This window comes from Harpegnathos saltator, unplaced genomic scaffold (assembly GCF_003227715.2).
Source record: "Harpegnathos saltator strain DR-91 unplaced genomic scaffold, Hsal_v8.6 scaffold133, whole genome shotgun sequence".
In the NCBI taxonomy this organism is placed as follows: Eukaryota; Metazoa; Arthropoda; class Insecta; order Hymenoptera; family Formicidae; genus Harpegnathos; species Harpegnathos saltator.
This window is the reverse complement of record NW_020229910.1, coordinates 83055-89054: the sequence shown is the minus strand read 5'-3', so window position 1 is coordinate 89054 and position 6000 is coordinate 83055.

Sequence of the window (6000 nt, the reverse complement as noted above, 5' to 3'; positions counted from 1 at the left end):
CCAGTTACAATCTGATGCAAAAAACTTTTTCTTTGTTGCCTTTGAATCAGCTATTCGCAAGGGAAAAATCGCCTTTCAACGTCTCTCGGTTTCAGTTCATAAGGCACCCAATTTCCTTGTTTTTGAATAAATCTCAGGTCTTTCAATCGTACGGAAACGGCTTGTTGAGTCACTCCCAATGATTCTACAAGCTCCTCTTGCGTTTGACTCTGATCTTCTTCGAGTAATGCCTCTAATTCTTTGTCCTCGAATTTTTTTGGCTGTCTAGAGCGAGACTTGTCTTCGACGCTGAAATCTCCATCCTTGAAACGTCGAAACCATTCCCTACATGATTTATCAGTTGGAGCAGCGTCATCATAAACTTCAACAAGCATTCGATGGGCTTCAGCTACACTTTTCTTCCAATTAAAGCAGAAAATTAAAACCTCCCGCAAATGCTGCTTGGTTAACACAAAATTCGACATTTTCAACACTGTAAAAAGCAAGGTTTTTGTATGAAACTCAAAGCGATATAAACTGAATATTATTGGCAGATGTCTAACCTCTCTGAAACCGCCAAAATCGGCAGTCACTATAAACCATTCATACCAGCCGGAGCCATCTTTTGAAAACGGACTGAATTAATTTGTACACCCAATATATTTATTATATTAAATTTATTATATTTATTTATTATATTTTTACTATATTTTATTATTATATTTTTATTAAACGGTGAAATATGTAGATGAGATATTGAGGGAAATTTTAGCATCGAGATCAAAAACTCGGCGTGCCCTGAGCGTTGAAATGTATACACATATATATATAAAAATATATAGAGTATGAAATATATACAAATATATAACCACACACATACACACACACACAATTTAGCATTCTAAACATTTCCCAGACAGCACCGGACATCCAATGGATGTATGTTTCACGTCCAATTTATGTCCGTATGTCCAATTTACGTCCGTGGACATAAATTGGACGTAACAAGGATGTCTTTATTGGACATCGGACCTGTAGGACGTCCGATGTACGTCCATCGGATGTCCTATGTCCGAAGTTGTGACAAACGTACGTCCTATGGATGCCTTTTATATAAAAAATGGACATATAACGGACGTCTAATGGACATTCGTGTGCTGTTTGGGTTATAATGAAAAATAATATATTTAAATATTATACATTTCAACGTTCAGGGCACATCGAGTTTTTGATCTCGATGTTAAATTTTCCCTCAATATCTTATCTAGATATTTCACCGTTTAATAAAAATATAATAATAAAATATAATAAAAATATAATAAATAAGTATAATAACTTTAATATAATGAATATATCAAGAGACACGGCAGTGTCTCGCGCCAAATGCACGCGAGAGCGACGTGACACGGGCCGCGAGACCAGGGTCTCTTTTTACACGAAGCACTTAGTTGATCGCAGGCAAGATTATCGTACCACCCAACCGGCTAATCTGATCGAGTTCTAAGCTCAATGGATTCCTTGGGGTCGACTTACATAACAAAACTATCTTTACTTTTGTCCTACGTGCACTGTAAGTTGAAATATTTTAGTTCAAAGTACGAAATCGTGAAAAACTATCACGTCCGAAATTCGTCGTCAAAATGTCCAGTTCCGTCAGACTTGTATAGGTACCCCCCCCCGTGGACACCACCTTGACGTGGTGGGGGGGCTTGAGTGCCCCGATGATGTACAGAGCTGTGCCGGCGGGGGCTTCGGCCCCTGGCAGGTTCTATCATGCCGGAGAAGTCTGTACAGAGGGGCCAGACTAAGAGTGTCCATAACACTCCTGGATGGGCAGCTGCCTCCAGGTTTTATCCAGGGTCTGGAGGGTCTCATTCGTGAGGCCCAAAGGACCCTACAGCGCGGGCAGAGCGGGCTCGTTAGCCTTGGCAGGCAACCGGTCTAGGGGAAGGAAAACCCCGAAATCACACCCGTTCGGCAGGGGACGTAAACCCCTGCATTTTATGGTAGAATGTCCAGAACAGGAGAACACCTTCCGGTACTCGGAGTCGGAAAACGGCGTGAGAGGGCGTACAGTCCCGGCCCCTCCACGTCGTCAGCATGCGACGGGCTGGGCGACGTGTGCCAGGCGGGCACGTCGTCCAATAGGACTACCGCCCGAAGGGACGTGTCTGGCGGTGCGGCGGGGCCGAGTCATCAAGATTCGGCTCCCGTTGCATCGGCAGACACGAGAAAAAGGAGACGGGTGAAGGTACCGGCTTCCACTCGTGCGCGAGGGAAAGGGAGGATTATCCCCCTCTCCCGGGAGGCGGAGATGCCTCCTCGAGAGGGTGGGATAACCTTCCCGACGATTACGGCTATAAAGGTGCTCGTGATCCGAAGGATTATAAACCCAGGAAGAACTGGGGAATTCCGCCGACGGGAAGACCCCAGGTCGCTGAAGACATCGCGCAGTACGCGTACGCAGGACTGAGGGTCCTGAGGGGTCTTCGCGTGCTCCCGGGGAAAAGACTAGGGAGGGGGGCGGAAGCCTATTATGATGGGGTAGCCATCGACCAGCTCGGCGATGCTGGACAAGGCCTCGATGAAATCGAGCAGAGCATCGAGGGGCTGGTCGATATGGCTTCGGAGGGAGGAGCCGATGCCCGTCTTGCGGCCGTGGAGATACAAATCCGCGGCCTCAAGTCGGAAATTGCCCGCCTTGGGTGAATACTGGAGGGACGAGTCCCCCCAGTATTCGCAGCGGCGGCGAGGCTCGGCCCTCCGAGGCCACAGCAGGGTCAACCTGCGAGAGGGGACGACGGCTGGACAAGCCGTCAGGGGGGGGGGGCTGGACAGTGTCCAGCCGTAAGGGGAGAAAAGGCAGGGGGAAGGGGGGAAAGCCCGAAGCAGGACAGCCGTCAGCGAAATCGAGGGGAGGGAACAGGGTCGCGAACGCGAAGCCCGCCAAGGCGGGGCCCGCGCGTATACCCGCGACCGCGAACAAGCCCGCATCAACATATGCGGGCACCACAAAGGCGGCACCCTCTCAGAAATCCAAAGGGCAGAAGGGGCCACGCTCTGCGGGGCCCCCGAGCGCCCAAAGGTGAAGCTGAGACCTCTCCTGCGCAACCCGGTGGTCACAATCACCCCGTTGCCGGGAAAGACCTCGGCTCAGGTTTTAACGAAAGCTAAGGCCAGAGTAGACCTCGGGGAGCACGGCCTAGCCCCCGGGGCAGGTTTAAAATATAAAAGAGCCCGCAATGGCGGAATCTTATTCGAGATCACGGGCAATGGCGCTAGGGCGAAAGCCGAGCGCTTTGCCCGTGATCTCGAAGACGCCCTAGCTGGTGACGCGGTCATTGCCAGGCCGACGAAGAAGACCGAAGTCCGAATCGTCGGTCTGGACGACAGCGTGACTAAGGGGGCGGTCAGGCAGGCAGTGAGCTCCATAACCGGATGTCCTCCGGAGGACATTCAGACCGGGGAGGTCAGGCAGTCCTCCGGAGGACTTGGTGCGATTTGGTTGTGCTGCCCGTTAGAGGCAGCGCATAAGTTGGTAGAAGCCAACGGGCTTCAGATCGGGTGGACGAGGGCCGCAGTCCGCTTGCTGGGTGAACGCCCCACCCAATGTTATAGGTGCCTGGACTTTGGCCACATGGCGGTGGACTGCCGTGCAGAACACGCCAGGGGTGGCCATTGTTTCAGGTGTGTGGGGGCTGGGCACGTCGCACGGGGCTGCATTGCAGAACCGCGGTGCACCCTGTGCGAAGCACTAAGGAGAAACCCTGCCCATCGTATGGGAGGCAGGGCTTGCACGGCGGTCCCTAGAGCCGCTGTGGGCAGAAAACCGCGGCGACATCGGCGGCAACGACGAAAGCCGGGCTCTCGCGCTTCGCGTAGGGGAGAGGAGGCTTCTCACGCGCAAAGTGAGGGGCCTCCCCCTCCCCGCGAGGAGCACGGAAAAGGAAAACCAGAGGAAGTAGGAGGAGGAGGAGGGGAAATGCCCCCTCCTCCCCCCCTCCAATGAAGGCACGACCATCGGTGCCACCAAAGGCAGGACCGAGCGCGGAGACAGCACCAGCTGCTCCTCCCTGCCCGGAAACTCCATCCCAGGGGATGGAGTCCCAAGAGGACGACGCGGAGGAAGTCGCAGCAACGTGCTCCTTTATGCAGGAGGCGGGGTGGGACGATTGGGCGGATGAGCAGTAACCTGTCATCCGCCCGATCGGAACACCTCGAGCCCGGGGACGTGCACGGCAGACAGAGCCAGGAAGGCTCTCTTCCGTGACGCCCCGGGCACAGGACTAGAGTGGCCTGTCGCGGTGGGATGTGCCCGGCAGTCGAGGCGAGAGTAGCCACCTGCCGGGACACTCACCGCGGTGAAAAGCCACAGTCCTAACTGGGAGCGGTGGGAGGAGGGCCGACCCCTTACAGGGGAACTCTTTCCACCGCAACCAAGTCAGGGATAGCCCCAAACCGGGAGGGGAACCATGGTGAGTAGGATATCATTGTTGGAACACCTCCCGGGGAGGGAAGGCCGACCCCCTTCAGGGGTCGGCTAGGTAGGTACCCCCGTCGGTTCCTCACCGGCGGGGGGGATATTGGGGGACCTTCGGGTCCCCACCATACCTTTTCTCCCCGTGGGTGCCACCTTGACGTGGTGGGGAGGCTTGAAGGTCCCGATGATGTACAGAGCTGTACCAGCGGGGGTTTCGGCCCCTGGCAGGTTCTACCATGCCGGAGTGGTCTGTACGGAGGGACTGGACCAAGAGCACCCGACCGGGCTGAGTGACCAGCCTGGTCCATGACCAGCATGGTCACAGAGCGGGTGGGAGGAGATCATCATCCCTGAAGGCATTGCACGCCGGTGCTCCGGCAGCCGACAGGGATGACCTCCTCTACACTCGCTCCAGGAAGGGGACCTCTCTCTCCGAGGCATTGCACGCCGGTGTTCCGGCAGCCGAAGAGAGAGAACCCTTTCCTCCCGCCTCGGTTGGACCGTTACGGTTAGACCGGGGCGGAGGGACGTACCCGCATCCAGGGCTCCACCCCATGGGGATCCTCCTCCCCCGTGGTGCCTGAGATGCGGAGGGGTACTCCGGGCCGCTCGGACGTTTCCGAGGTCGGGGTCGGGGTACCCTACCGCGTCCTGAGAGATCCCACCCTCCGAGGCATTGCACGCCGGTGCTCCGGCAGCCGAAGAGGGGAGGATCTCTCTCCCTCGTTCGTCCCAGCCATGGCTGGGCGAATGGAGGATCCCACACCCGGGTCTGCACACCGTGGGACCAGTCCCACGGTACCTGGGGGGTGGAGGGATGTCCCGGGCCGCTCGGACTTATTCCGAGGTCGGGGTCGGGGCACCCTAGGGTGACGAGGGGAGAGGACCCCACCTTCATCTCGAAGGTGGACTCCCCGACTTCCCTCATCCGTTCGGCCCCGGTCGAACGGACAAAGGAACCCACACCCGGGTCTGCACACCATGGGGCTTGCCCCATGGTACCCGGGGGGTACCTCGTGGAGGGGTGTCTCGGGCCGCTCGGACGTATTCCGAGGTCGGGGTCGAGACACCCTCATGCGCCAACCAGAGGACTCATTCCCGGAGGCATTGCACGCCGGTGCTCCGGCAGCCAAAGGGAACGATCCTCTCCCTCATCCGTCCTGGCCACGGCCAGGCGGAGAGAGGTACCCACACCCGGGTCTGCACACCGTGAGGGTTTGGAACCCCTCACGGTACCCGGGGAGTGGAGGGGTGCTCCGGGCCGCTCGGACGTATTCCGAGGCGGGGCCGGAGCCCCTGTGTGTTGTGCCCGAGGGAATGCGATCGCATCACCCTAAAGCGGACCCTCGGGCGGCGCGAGCACGCTGGCTGCCATGGAGGAGACGTTCCCGGTGGGGTGCGACACCGGTGAACTATCTCCTTCCATGGGGCCCCCCGCGTGGCGGCGCTCTGCACGGTGCCCACATTGTCGGAGGTGTGGGACCCCCGAAAGCGGTCTGGCCACCAGAAATGGTGGTCAGGGCGCGTGTAGGGGGCGGGAG